Raw genomic sequence first — 14,329 nt, 5'->3', positions numbered from 1 at the left:
GTGTAGCCAGTTCACAAGACCTGTTCATCTTCCTACCAGTTCCAACTGTTGTTATCAATGGGTCGCGCAGCTGGAGGAAGTGTTTATTTCCATTCGGAGCCCAACTTCAGTTCAAAACCAGTCAAAAACTGGCCTTGACATTCCCACATTACGATACCCTTGAATGACATTAGATCTACGTCGTTTCCGCTTGCCAAAATCCCACATGTTACATGTCTGCTCTTCGAGTTGTTTGGAACTTAGTTCGAGTATTTTCTCGAACGTAACTTTTGACCCAGCTGTCAGGTAGGCATCATGAATTAGACGTACACTAACACTGGCAGTTATAAATCATGTTGTGCAAAAGACTCTAAAGAAGTAGAACATTGTGGAAAATCGGGAATGCTTTCTCAGTTTGTGCACCCTGGCAACATTTAGCAGGAGAAAAAAAATGCATATGCCTTCCTCTGCAAAAGTCGCGCGAAGAATGCTGAACGGGCAGCGACGACTAGCTGTTCTTCTTCAAAGTAATAAACTACCCCCCAAACCCTGCAAGTTTGTGCGATTTACTTTGTGGACATGAAGCCAGCAGAGGACTCAGGAATGCCCACTTAATTCCTTGATTGTACTTCCGTCACAAGAACTAAAAGAACATTCAATGTTTGTTAAATCTGTGGATCAAGTGACTCACGAAGCGGAGGAAAAGAAAATCACCGGCAGATCTGTACAAGATGTTGAATTCTGCCAGGGAAACGAAGCCGCCCGCCCTCACGGCAGAGAAGTCTCCGCCTACGAAAATCAGTAGATCTAGAGCAAGGTAAACATACGTTTTTCAAAGCTTGTTCACAAACACACACACACACACACACACACACACACACACACACACACACACACACACACACACACACACACACACACACACACACGTACACAAACACACACACGCTCACACCATCACACACACACACATGAAAGAGATGGAATAGCTAATCGAGTAATGACAATGTTGATTGATAAGTATTTTTTGGTGCGGTGAACTTGAGGCTATATTGTTCTATCAATCCATCGATATATTTTACACTTTCACCCCAGAAATGAAGCACGTGTACACATATTGAACAAAAGAATCATTTTAAGCTTTCATTGGCATTGTTTCCTTTTTTTGCAGACATGTTGGCAGGAAGTGAGTGTTTCACCCCACTCTTGCAAGGTAGGTTGATCACTGATGACAAGTTCTGATTGTTTTTCCTTTTTAAACGGATGACAATCCGTACTCTGCAGATGGATCTAACCGAGATGGATCTAACCGATACACGGAAGCAACATTGGGAACAAACTGTTATTCAATTTGTGAATATTTCATGTGTGAGGGGTATAACTGCAAGTAGCCTACGTTCGCTAATGTAGAGAAATAATTTTTGACTCAAACTTCAAGTTAAATTGTTTCTGCTGTCAGAGCCATCTTTCTGAAGGAACAATATTTTACATGCCACTGGATTGTTGTATATTCCTTCTTATTTTGCAATGACAGGCTCAGCTTTCATTTGATTGTAATGTGTTTCTTATTTGAAGCTTTGTATCATAAAAGCTCTGTAGAAGTGTTGCACTTGTTTTGCAGACTGCATTAGGCGTGGTACCTATTGCACACACCCACACACCCCCCACCCTGCCTATTTATCTAAAACACCCACCCACACACATACACAGGGTGCTGACAAAGGATTTTTTTTCCATTCTCCTTCAGGCCATCGCTTAATTTCTTGCAGACTGAGGAGCAATGGACGTTTGAGCAGCTCCTAAACCTGGGGCACACAAGCCACAAGGTAAATAAGGTATCAGTATATGAACAAATGTTTTCCCTTTGATTTTTATCGCATCATTTTTTTCATAAAACTCTGTAAATTGTGGCAATTACACATTATGCCAATAACATTATTATGAAGAATGAAGATTTTCAACTTATCATTGAAGAAATGAAATCAAGCATTTTTGTTCATTCTGTATTTGATTATTATTTTCCAGTCTTTGGGTTGGCATAGTGGGTGAAATAAGGGTGAGGAGTGTCGGTTGGTGTTATTTTTTAGGTCTTGGTGATGTAATATTTTCCCTATGGTATTATTCATGGTTATCATAGTGCAGATTCCAGGGAAACGGTTTTTTGAACAGCCTCTTAAACTGAAAAGCTACAAGGTCAACAACATAAACAGGTTACTGGTGTCTCGGGCATTGATGTTTTTAAAAAGATTTGCACAGCAATTTTTGTGTGTGTAAAGAGATAATGAAAATAAAGCATAACAACTTTTATATTTTTGAAGTGGAATTAAATGTTTTCATTTTTTTTATTTTGAAGTGTTTTTGTATGCAGGTTTTATTGGATGGGTGGGGGGTGGTTTTGATGGTTCTGATTTATTATGATGTAAGGATTTTTTTCCTTAATTATTTATTTAATTGGTTTATGCAGACTTCATGGCAGCCACTGACCTGACGATATGACAGCCATGAATATCGAACGCAGAAGAAGAAAAAGAAGAAGACAGTCTAACAGGAAAATAATTCTGGTATGCTCATAATGTCTATGCCAGTTAAAAAGAAGTCATGAATTGAAGTTTACCCAGGTCGTAATTGTGACAATGAATGTATCCGTAAACGCACCAAGAGACTTACTTAGAAAAATTGAAGTCATGCATCGTCAATATGACTACAATCACAAACTGAATAAGGGGAAATCATGTCAATTTGGTGGTCTGGATCATCAGCTGTTGCTCATTCGCTATAATGGTCTACTTGACAAAGCCTGTCTTCATGTGCTTCTTTGTTTCTTTATACCTAGTGTAGACAACATGTAGGCGTTTGCGGACTGTTTATTGTATTGCTGTTGTTTGTTTGTGAGTAAAACTATGGTGTGACTTCAATTGTTTGAAATTTGTTGTGTATGTTCTACTTTGTGTAAGGTGTTTCTCCATGCCCCCAGAAGAACCGACATTATATTAAAACCTTCATACCCTGAAAATACTTGCATACTAGATGTTGTTTCTTATTGTAATGATTGGGGACAGGCAAGCTCTTAAATTGTGCAAGCCTTCAGAAAACTGTCAAGTCTGATTTGCTAGAACAAGCGATATTAACACGTTATTAAGATGAATATTTGATTAAATATGTGCAGGAACTACTTCAGCAGATTCATATGGCCAGTCTCACAATGCAAGGAAGGTGAGTAAATTGAATTATGTCTTTCCCACCTGTTCTGTGTTTAGTGTCAGCCGTGATTGCCTGATGAGAATTTGAAAACATGTTGCTAACTAACATGAACCCAACCATGAAACGTGATGTAGGTGAGTAGCCCATCTAGAAAAACGAACCTGTTCTAATTCCGAATTAGAACAGGTTCTTTTTTCTAGATGGGCTACTCACCTACATCATGTTTTAAGGTTGGGTTCATGTTAGTTAGCAACATAACTACCAACTACACAATTTCATTACAGAATCAAACAATGGGAAGAATCAGGATTCAGCAGTGCTAGGTCGTTGAGGGGGATAGCTATCACTGGGCACTCAGCAATGAATAGTTGAGGTTTTCACGGACATTAACAAAATCCGGTAACCTACGGACAGTAAATTTCACAGGGAAGGGAACAAGAACGTCAAACATGGAAAAGTATGTTTTTTCTTTCAAACCATTGATAGAGCTCTGAAGCTTCACACAAGTTTTGCAGAGAGAGCACTCGGCCTATTCATTTTTGGCACTAAAACATGCGCACACACAAAAAGAAAGTTTTTAAAAAGTGGCGCCGATGTATTCTCACACTCACAGCCTTAGAATATTGCAGTTTGTATGTTACCAAATTGAGGCATGATTTTACTCCATGCAATTACCTGACCAAATCTGCGACAGTCGGGCAAACTTCTTACAAGTCGGATTGGGCCTTCAATCAAATACTCAGAAACCAGCAGCTACTGTAAGTAATACTAGTTTTGTTGTTATTTTTTACAGCTTGTACTGAATGTGTTTTCTTTTATCTCCTCAGAATCGAGTCAGCCAGGGAAAGACCATTGAGAGGGAGAGCGCACAGTAAAGCATATATGGCATGCACTTCGGTGGACCAGTGCCATCATCTTCATAACAAGAGATGCAGATCATATTTTCTTATGTTTAAGTATAGCTGTTAGCAAAAGTATTTGACGATTCTTCGGTACGACTTTCGTGTTTAATCCTATTAGCTTGTGCACAGCCCCAAAATCTGTTTTATTTTGATTTATCATTTATAGTTTGAATTTTTTTTTAATGGAATTAGTCCAAATGTAAATACATCTAAGGTTGCAATATTGTTTTCTTGTATATACCCTTAAAACTACCTCTTCGTGTAAACAAAATTTAATTGTAAAAAGAAATGTTTGTTCAAGGGAGATAATTTGAAGCAATTTTTTTTAAAATCAGTAAAACTGCGTAGTGACATCCTCAATTAAATAAAAAGAATAAGGAATAAAGGTATACACACAGGTTGTACCCATTTTCTTGATTGCACTGCTTTTAAGTAGAACGCTTTTTTTCTCAGAATTATTTTACAAATAAAATTCAAGGGAGGCAATTGATATGATAAAAAGGAAGAATTTTTCTTTTCTTAGAATACTGTACACATTTAGTAAAGTATAATTTACAAGACAAAACACAGGTTTTTTTTGTGTTTTTTTCTGTGCCTACTACTTGACAAGAGAACCACGAGATTTGTGCAGATTATTTAAAATTTTCTGTACAGTATATTTTACAAAGACAGATCCATACAATATCTATAATTTTGTAATAGATGTTTACAATTTGTGGGTATGTTTTTTTTTTTAAATCAACAGTTCGGATAGCCACAACAAGTGTGTTTGTCTTGTGATTTGAGAGCTTTGGCACTGGATGCTTAGAATGCTCTTCATCATTTACTTCAGTAGGTTAAGCCACCTTCTCCAAAATCTTCTCTCCTATTCTGTCTATTCTGTGCTTACTACAGTGGGTTTGACAAGAGAACCACGAGATTTGTTTTTGAACATATGTTGCTTTTATTCTGTACACTTTAATATTCTAATCCTATGTGCACATTTTTTTTTTTAACTGTTTTTTTTTTTTTTTTTTTTCCTGTACATGTATTCAAAGTGTGCATGGAAACCACAACCTGTCACAGCAGTATTATTAATCTGGATCTCCCTGCTAAGAACGTAATTAACAGAACGTGTGCATGTAGCTAAAGAACTTAAAAAGAATTTCTGCTACTTCACTCAAAATACGTCCATCCTCACACTCATATTTTCTTAAAATAATATTTGTTCATACAAACATGTTTGCGAATTATTCAATTTTGCGTAAAATATTCAATTACGATTTCTTTGTGTGTTGCAAAATTATGTAATAAAATTATGCAAGATCAAATTCAAAACAGCAATAAAGCTGCTGACGGCAGAATACCTCTGTTGACTTCTCTATCTGTTGGGTCAAACTATGCCACAGACATGTTTCTTCTAGTAGCTCAATATCATGTGATACAGTCTCAAAGACAGAACAACGCAATAACCTTTTTTGTGTAGATTCGATTGACTTTTTCCTGAAATAAAATATTCATGAAGCGGGTTCTGACTGAGTTAATATATTTCTGGAAAGCTGAACAACGCAATGCGTCTGTGACTGGTGAAGAAGCAGAGCTGGAGCTTTTTGTATTGTTTGTCGTTGGTTTTATTACACACGCACTCACATACGGTCAACAAAATGTTGCATGTTCCTGCTTGACAAACAAATGCCTGCATACATGTGTGCACGTTCGAACGTACGAACATTCATACCTGTGCAAACAATCTACCACTTCAAGTTCAACACCCAAACCCCACACATTCCTCCAAAAGGAGTCTGAAATATAATACTGGCATTTGTTGTATTAAACGAGGACCTCAACTTCCATTGTCTAGTGCATGTGGGTCTCATGTTATACGTGTGAAACCACTTACTTAAAAAAGAAAAAATCTTGTAAGCTTATCAACTAAAAACAAACAAAAAACGAACAATTATATTCTTAAACAAACTGGTTAGAATAACAGATTTAGGAGAATGCAATGCAAGGAACATCTTTATCTATCGGTCGATGCTTAGATCTAGAAAAGCACCCACTTATTCCAGTATTATAGAGAAAAAAAATCCAATTGAAAAAGTTTCAGATCTAGACAAGGCAGCACTAGCAGCAATTTTAGCTAGCAAAATCGAACTTGCCCTGCAGTCATGCAAGGTCGAACCACTTTCCCTGCTTAGTGGGGGTTTGGCGGGTAGAGGGCCGGTGCTGGCACACTCGGAGTGAAACGACATGTCACCTACTAGTACTTCGATAGCTTCTCCGGAAACAGCGTCCGGGTTTACCGCTTCGATTCTAAACCCTAGTTTCTCATGTTGGTAACAAACTGGCTATTTGTTTATCAGATGTGTCGTTGTTCCACATTAAATGATGCTAGAATGCAAGGTCGCAATCATTTGGTTATCAAACCAGGTTGTGTTCTTTTTTTTCATCACCTTTTTCCGCGCAAACAGTTTTGCGCCATTTCTTTTGCGCAGACTGGGCGGGACAGGAAGCGGAAGCGCATCCCTATTTCTGATTGGACAATGATGCCGACGCCCACTTGACCCCCACTACAATGTCAAGGTCGGAAAGTCGTGAATAGCGTTCACGGGATACCTCCAGCTTCGCTGGGATAATTATTGCTTGTAAATCTCAAACTTGGTGGCGTGATGAGGGGTAAACTGATGTCGCCTCAGACTGTGTAAGCAAGCCAATGTATCGACCGGGCTTGCACGCTTCAGTGAATGTCGTCAATAAAATAGGTCGTCGCAAGTTTTTTTTTTATTATCCTTGACATGTTTACCTACAGAAATGTAATCCAGGTTTCAGTCGCTGCAGTAAAGGAGGTCTACGTTGGGGAAGGGGGGTGGGGCGTTAAACTGGATTAATAACTAATTGGTTATATAACTGGATGGCCGAGTGGTAACGCACTTGGGCTCGGAAGCGAGAGGTTGCGAGTTCGACCCTGGGTCAGGGCGTTAGCAATTTTCTCCCCCCTTTCCTAACCTAGGTGGTGGGTTCAAGTGCTAGTCTTTCGGATGAGACGAAAAACAGAGGTCCCTTCGTGTACACTACATTGGGGTGTGCACGTTAAAGATCCCACGATTGACAAAAGGGTCTTTCCTGGCAAAATTGTATAGGCATAGATAAAAATGTCCACCAAAAATACCCGTGTGACTTGGAATAATAGGCCGTGAAAAGTAGGATGTGCGCCGAAATGGCTGCGATCTGCTGGCCGATGTGAATGCGTGATGTATTGTGTAAACAAAATTCCATCTCACATGACATAAATAAATCCCTGCGCCTTGAATATGTGCGCGATATAAATTGCATAAAAAAAAATAAATAAAGAAATGATAAATCCCTGCGCTTAGAACTGTTCCCACGGAATACGCGCGATATAAGCCTCATATTGATTGATTGATTGATATTACACATCTATCAAAAGAACAGATGTTTCTTATAAAAGACGTCAGACAACAATCAGCATTTGTTCTTGATATACTAATATAACATATACCAAGGTCAATACGTTCGAATTGTGTGTGTGTTAGTTCAAACAATTTAATGAGAACAATGACTGTCTCGATCTGGGTAAAATGTCATATTTTGGTCAAAAACGCAAATAACATTTATGTATTGATCGAATTCCTTTCAGGTACTGACTTTGTTGTTGTTTTGACGATTTAACGAGCACACACACATGCAATCAAACACACGACGTGTGTTTTGTAGTTCCTTTGAAGTTTCGGTCAATCTGAAACGCCCAAATATGAAGTTGTGTAGGCCTCTGACGTCACATGGCTCAAAGAAGAGAAATCCAATGTCAAATATGTATGAAATATATTTTCTGAGAAGAACCTTTGCATTGTATTGTAATCATGTACTTTTTTCTTATCTGATGAATTAAATCTGACAAATAATGTTTGTTTTCACGTTTTTTTCTTCTTTAATCAATCAATCAATGAGTCTTATATCGCGCATATTCCGTGGGTACAGTTCTAGGCGCTCTGCAGTGATGCCGTGTGGGATGAAATTTTATACGGCCAGTAATTGCAGCCATTTCGGCGCATATTTACCTATCACGGCCTATTATTCCAAGTCACAGGGGTATAGGTAGACAATTATTAACTGTGCCTAAGCAATTTTGCCAGGAAAGACCCTTTTGTCAATCGTGGGATCTTTAACGTGCACACCCAATGTAGTGTACACGGGGGGGGGGGGGGGGGGGGGGAGTTCGGACACCGAAGAGAGTCTGCACACAAAGTTGACTCTGAAATAAATTTCCGCCGAACCTAGGATCGAACTCACGCTGACAGCGGCCAACTGAATACAAATCCAGCGCGCTACCAACTGAGCTATATCCCCGCCCTTTAATGTTTACATGTTTGTTGGTTTTGTAATTGTCTTCGTTTTTATAGTCGTTCAGTTACGTGACTGTCTGTTGCCATCCTGAGAAGATCCGCAGACATTCACTCATAACATACTTGCGAATTACAACGAGTATTTACACACACACACTATTCAAACACCCCTCGGCGTTACACTCAGATATTTTTTACATGGTGACTTTAGAAGCATTATTTTCAAAAACTACTGTGAATACTTATGCATATTATTACTGCTATTGTTAGGGGTCCTGGCCTTAGACAATTACAGATTTGTTCTTGTTCCTGTTATGATCCACAATGGTACCCAAATAATATGCCTCGTATGTGTGTATGCAATCCACCAAATCACTGCTGAAATATCGCACTTTTTGCCGTGGTACCCCTCATAATTGACTCGAAAACCTCCCGTGTTCGAATGCTCGTGCGATCGAGACATCAATGTATTTCAAAATGCCATCCCTGCAAAGAAAGGATGGAGGCTTTTGATTGGGTGTCCAAGTGGAGGGATGGTCTCGTTCCACGTAACAGACTGACCATATCTGCGATCTGTGAGTGTTTAAACAAAAAGGACTGTGCCTTTTAGAATAGGCCTGCAAGCGTTTCCCCTTTCACGTCACCACAAGCTCCCAGCCCCTCCGCATACCCGCCTGATCTCGCACACATACATACACACTTGGCCAACTCCCTCCCCTCCACACATCCCGTGCCCCCCTCAACACACCACAGACATGAATTAGTGGAAAAGGTACAAAGCTTCAACAGCATGGAACAGGTTCGTCTGCAATCCTAGCTTATTCGTGTCTGGACAGACTTTTCGAGAAAAACAAATCCTTGCCTCTCTCTCTCTCTCTCTCTCTCTCTCTCTCTCTCTCTCTCTCTCTCTCTCTCTCTCTCTCTCTCTCTCTCTCTCTCTCTCTCTCTCTCTCTCTCTCTCTCTCTCTCTCCGTCTCTCTCTCTCTCTCACTCTCTCTCTCTCTCTCTCTGTGTGTGTGTGTGTGTGTGTGTGTGTGTGTGTGTATGTGTGTGTGGTATTGTGTGCGTGCGTGCGTGTGTGCGTGCGTGCGTGCGTATGTGTGTGTGTGAGTGTACGTATGTGTGTTCAAGGACAGATTTCAAGAAAAGGCCTAGCGACGATCACGCCATAGGGTGTGTGTCACTTATTCGCATATCTCCACCTTAAATTACTATCTACCAATCTCCCTCATTCCCCCCAACCCCCCTCCCCACTTCCTCCCGACCCTGTTTTCGCAAAATAATGTTAAGATCGTCAGTGACTAATTGGGAAATATTCACATACAAACACACACACACACACACACACACGCACACACACACACACATACATACACACACACATACACACACACACACACATACACACACACAACCTCACACACACACACACACACACACACACACACACACACTCACACACACACACAAACACGTGGCAACACGAGGATCGTGTTATTTATTAGTGTCATCGTCAGCCAGGCCGCGACAGGCTTTCAAACAATGGTCATAACGTCTTTTCCTTCAATTAAAAGTCTCAGGCTGCGACATATGTAATACGCTATTGCGTTCAAGAGGCGGGTAAGTGGACGACACCTACAGCGTACTGGAAAACTAAATAGCGGTTAGGACCGCGTGAAATCGTGAAATCATGAGCATTTCTGGTAAAACAGCCAGTATAACTATTAATGTTGTCTTCGGAAGTATATGTATTTTGGGTTAATAATTGAGTTATGGGTGTGCTATTGGTGTTCTTAACGTACGCTTAGTATATAAAGTAGCGGTTGTATATAAAGATAGTATTATATTATAATATGAAACCTGTAGCTTGCAAAAAAAAAGTGACACGCTAAACGTGGATGTTGTGAAAAATTTAAAAAAAACCTTATCCGTCCCATCCCAACCCTGCACACATACAAACACACTTGGCCAACCCTACTGTGACCCCCTCCCCAAATCCAACTCCGCATATACCCAGCCCCCTGTTTGCCTCCTGCACACAGCGCAGAAAAGAATGAGTGTACTCGGTAAACAGTTTCGAAAGAATAGATCAGGTCCGTCTTCATTCCTAGCTTATTCACGAGAAACGCCAGGGACTCGTGTCGTGCACATAACTATACGACCTAATTTCTGCATACTTGAACGTGTCTGGACATATTGTTCGAGATTAATACATCCTTGCCTCGGAGTGTCATGCGTTGTTTAGGTGTGCATCCTCTCTCTCTCTCTCTCTCTCTCTGTTTCTCTCTCTGTCTCTGTCTCTCTCTCCCTCTCTCTCTCTCTCTCTCTCTCTCTCTGTCTCTCTCTGTCTCTCTCTCTGTCTCTCTCTCTCTCGCTCTCTCTCTCTGTCTCTCTCTCTCTCTCTCTCGCTCTCTCTCTCTCTCTCTCTCTCTCTCTCTCTCTCTCTCTCTCTCTCTCTCTCTCTCTCTCTCTCTCTCTCTCTCTCTCTCTCTCTCTCTGTATGTTTGATGTTTCTATGATTCTAGTCGGGCGCACGCGTGAATATGTGTTTGTGTGAATGTAAAGGGCACATTGTAAGATTAAGCCTATGGCCTAAAATGTCTACCCTTTATGTGAATAAAATGTTCTAAGTCTAAGTCTAAGTCTAAGTCTCTCTCTCTCTCTCTCTCTCTCTCTCTCTCTCTCTCTCTCTCTCTCTCTCTCTCTCTCTCTCTCTCTCTCTCTCTCTCTCTCTCTCTCTCTACTTATAATTACTTGCATAGTATGCATTTTATTTAATGAATAACAACATATGTTTGCTCTTCATGCCTCATCTTCATCATCATCATCATCATCATCATCATCATCATCATCATCATCATCATCGTCATCTAAATCATCACGTGCTAAAGTATTCTGACCTCCTTTTGTTGGTAAACTTTTTAAATTTTAAATTTTTAATTTTTCAATTTTATCATTGTGTGTCTGTGCGTCCCAAGGACAGATTGTAAGAAAAGGCGTGGCCTTAAATCTTAATCCTTGTCTTTTTAACCACTATCGTAAGTGGCTGTGGCCTTACACACTTACATATTTGTTCTTGCCTCCGTTCTTGTTCTAACTGTTATGATTCGAAATTGTACCCAAATAATATGCCTCGTATGTGTGTATGCAATCCAACAGGTCCATGCTGAAATATCGCACTTTATGCCACGGCACTCCTCAACATTGATCTAGAAAAAACACCTTCCCGTTTACGGAGAATGTTAAGACGATCGAGACATTAATTGATCACACAATTCCGATCATGCAAAAGAAGGCTCGAGGCTGTTGATTGAGTGTCCAAGTAGAGGGATGGTCTCATTTCACGTAAAGCCTGGTCAGGTCTGCCATGGTGCTTAAACAAGAAGGACTGTGTCTTTAAGAATAAGCCTAAAGGCGTGTTTCACCTTTCTTGTCACTCCTGCGCTACCACCAGCTCCTACCCCCTCGCCATACCCGCCCAACCATGCACACATACATACATGGCCACCCCCCCCCTCCCTTCCACACACATAATTATACACAACCCCTTCCGCCTCCTGCACAGGGCACAGAAATGAAATAGTGTACCCGGTAAACAGCTTCGAAAGCATAGATCAGGTTTGTCTGCATTCCTAGCTTATTTATGAGAAACGCCAGGGGCCGGGGTCGTGCGCATATATAGACGACCTAAGATCTGGATATTTTAACGTGTCTGGACAGAGTTTTCGAGAAAAAACAATCCTTGCATCGGAGTGTCGAGGGTTTTTTTGGTGTGTGTGCTCTCTCTCTCTCTCTCTCTCTCTCTCTCTCTCTCTCTCTCTCTCTCTCTCTCTCTCTCTCTCTCTCTCTCTCTCTCTCTCTCTCTCTCTCTCTCTCTCTCTCTCTCTCTCCCTCTCTCTATCTCTCTCTCTCTCTCTCCTCTCTCTATCTCTCTCTCTCTCTCTCTCTCTCTCTCTCTCTCTCTCTCTCTCTCTCTCTCTCACCATCATCATCATTTGACACGTGTTGACTTCAATGCGGTCTCACACATTCCGTCAATTCCAGGACATTTAAAGATATATATTGTGCATTCCTTGTACATGGCACATTTTGTTCTCGCTTAGCCTGAACATGTTTATATTTCTGAAGCCTTGTTTTTACCTGTCACACGTTTCAGTAGATAAATATACCTTATTACTTTCAATTGTTCATGACATGACTTATGCAAAGATGCTATACTGTTACTACTTGCAACGGAGTTGTTTCTTTGATTCCTCAGTTGACAGATATTTTCTTCCCTCGACGTTTTACGTGTTTTTGCTTGCTTGAAACTGCTTTCATTATGCCCTTGACAATACTATTTTATGTTCGTGTGTATGTATATTTCTGTTTGTTTGTTAGTCGGTTGTTTGTTTTTTTTTTTTTTTTACTTCTTTGATTGATATTCTAACATTTTTAAAACGTATTGTCATTAGATTAGTCCCTCCCATGGGCGTGGGCGGAATGTAAATAAAGCACCTGTTTGCTTAAATGCTATTACCTTCGTTAATAAAGCATTTGCCGTGTCTTGTCTTCTTTTCTCTCTCTTTGACAAAGAGAAGAGAATTACATTCTTTGTCTTGCCTGAGACAGAGACTCGGTGTGTGCGTGCTCCTTTATTGCGCGCCTTTAATCGGACAAGCTTTTGTGACAGCAGTGTGTTCGGACGGTCAAGCTATTCGCCCTTTTCTATCGGATTGAAAGCGGCTGCTGTTTCGAAGCGACAAGTGTGTCAACATTGACTCCTGTGTCAACTGCTTTGTGTCAGACTTGTTAAGTGTCTATTACACTAGTTCTGCAGTTTTAGTTTGGTTCTTTATCATTATAAACGGTAACAGTACCGTTTTATTTTTATTTTCCTGTTTCCTAATTGTGCTAGTCTGCTTTTCGATTTTCTACTTGCTTATTGTCGGTCAGTTCGCTGTTTACTTAGTTTGTCGTCGGAAACAGTTCCTTGTCTTTTTACTAGTTAATTTACGCTTGACGTTGTGTTTCGTAAAGTGTCATATATCATTTTGGTTCCATCACTGTTTTGTATCTCTTGATTATTTTGTTGTCTTGCTTACTGGATAATTAGCTGATTCAGTATCAATAACTTGAATAAGTATATTGTTTAATTTAAAAAAACCGCCCCAAAACGCTACTTGAGTTTAAATATGAGTAGCTCTCCTACTACATGGCCAACAAAACAGGGTCTCCGTGTTGGGCACCTGAACATTAACCATGCTATAAATAAAATCAATGATATTTCTACAATGCTGTTAAATACTGGAACAAGTTTTCACATTTTTGGGATCACAGAATCAAGATTAACACCTCAGATTTCGGATTCTGACGTTGTTATTCCAGGTTACAGTACGTTACGCAGAGACCCTCAGCAAAGCAGAGAAACTGGTATACTTTTGTACATAAGTGAATCAATTAGTTATACACGAATAATACACCTTGAGAACTTCGTGGAATCTGTGTGGATTGAAGTTAAGTTGAGAGGAGCACCTCCACTCCTCATAGGATTTTGTTATAGAAATCCCGCAGAGCGAGCAAACTGGTCAGATAACTTTACACAGATGTGTAGATGCAGTTCTGCTCGAGTCAAAGGAAACAATTCTGTTGGGAGACTTTAATGTTGATTTGCTTAAACAAAACAAGCAGTGGGTTGATATGATTAACCTCTATAATCTTAAACGAATAGTCAACACTCCCACTAGAGTCACAGCATCCAGCAGTACTCTGATAGATCATATCTATGTTACTGATCACCATAATATTGTCGAATGTTGTGTTTCAGCCAATGGTTGCAGCGATCATTTTCCTATCTGTTTTACATGGTCAAGAAAGGGTGTCAAAATTCCTAAAGTTGGTCACAAGACAATAAAATACCGCCCT

The 14,329-nt window shown here is 40.1% G+C and overlaps 1 long non-coding RNA gene across 2 annotated transcripts; it reads left to right on the top strand.

The window, feature by feature from the left end:
- The first annotated feature begins 991 nt into the window (after window positions 1–991).
- On the top strand, window positions 992–4,942 carry LOC138954174 (uncharacterized). 2 transcript variants are annotated; one of them, XR_011451739.1, is made up of 5 exons: window positions 992–1,192; window positions 1,749–1,805; window positions 2,444–2,540; window positions 3,146–3,192; window positions 4,008–4,942. It is a non-coding gene; the product is annotated as an uncharacterized lncRNA (long non-coding RNA). The 2 variants fall into 2 exon arrangements; XR_011451738.1 differs by having other exon boundaries at window positions 1,727–1,805.
- The last annotated feature ends 9,387 nt before the right edge of the window (window positions 4,943–14,329 follow it).

Source organism: Littorina saxatilis, unplaced genomic scaffold (genome assembly GCF_037325665.1).
Source record: "Littorina saxatilis isolate snail1 unplaced genomic scaffold, US_GU_Lsax_2.0 SUPER_12_unloc_3, whole genome shotgun sequence".
Taxonomy (NCBI): domain Eukaryota; kingdom Metazoa; phylum Mollusca; class Gastropoda; order Littorinimorpha; family Littorinidae; genus Littorina; species Littorina saxatilis.
The sequence above is the reverse complement of the archived record's forward strand: the minus strand, read 5'-3'. Positions and strand labels throughout refer to the sequence as shown.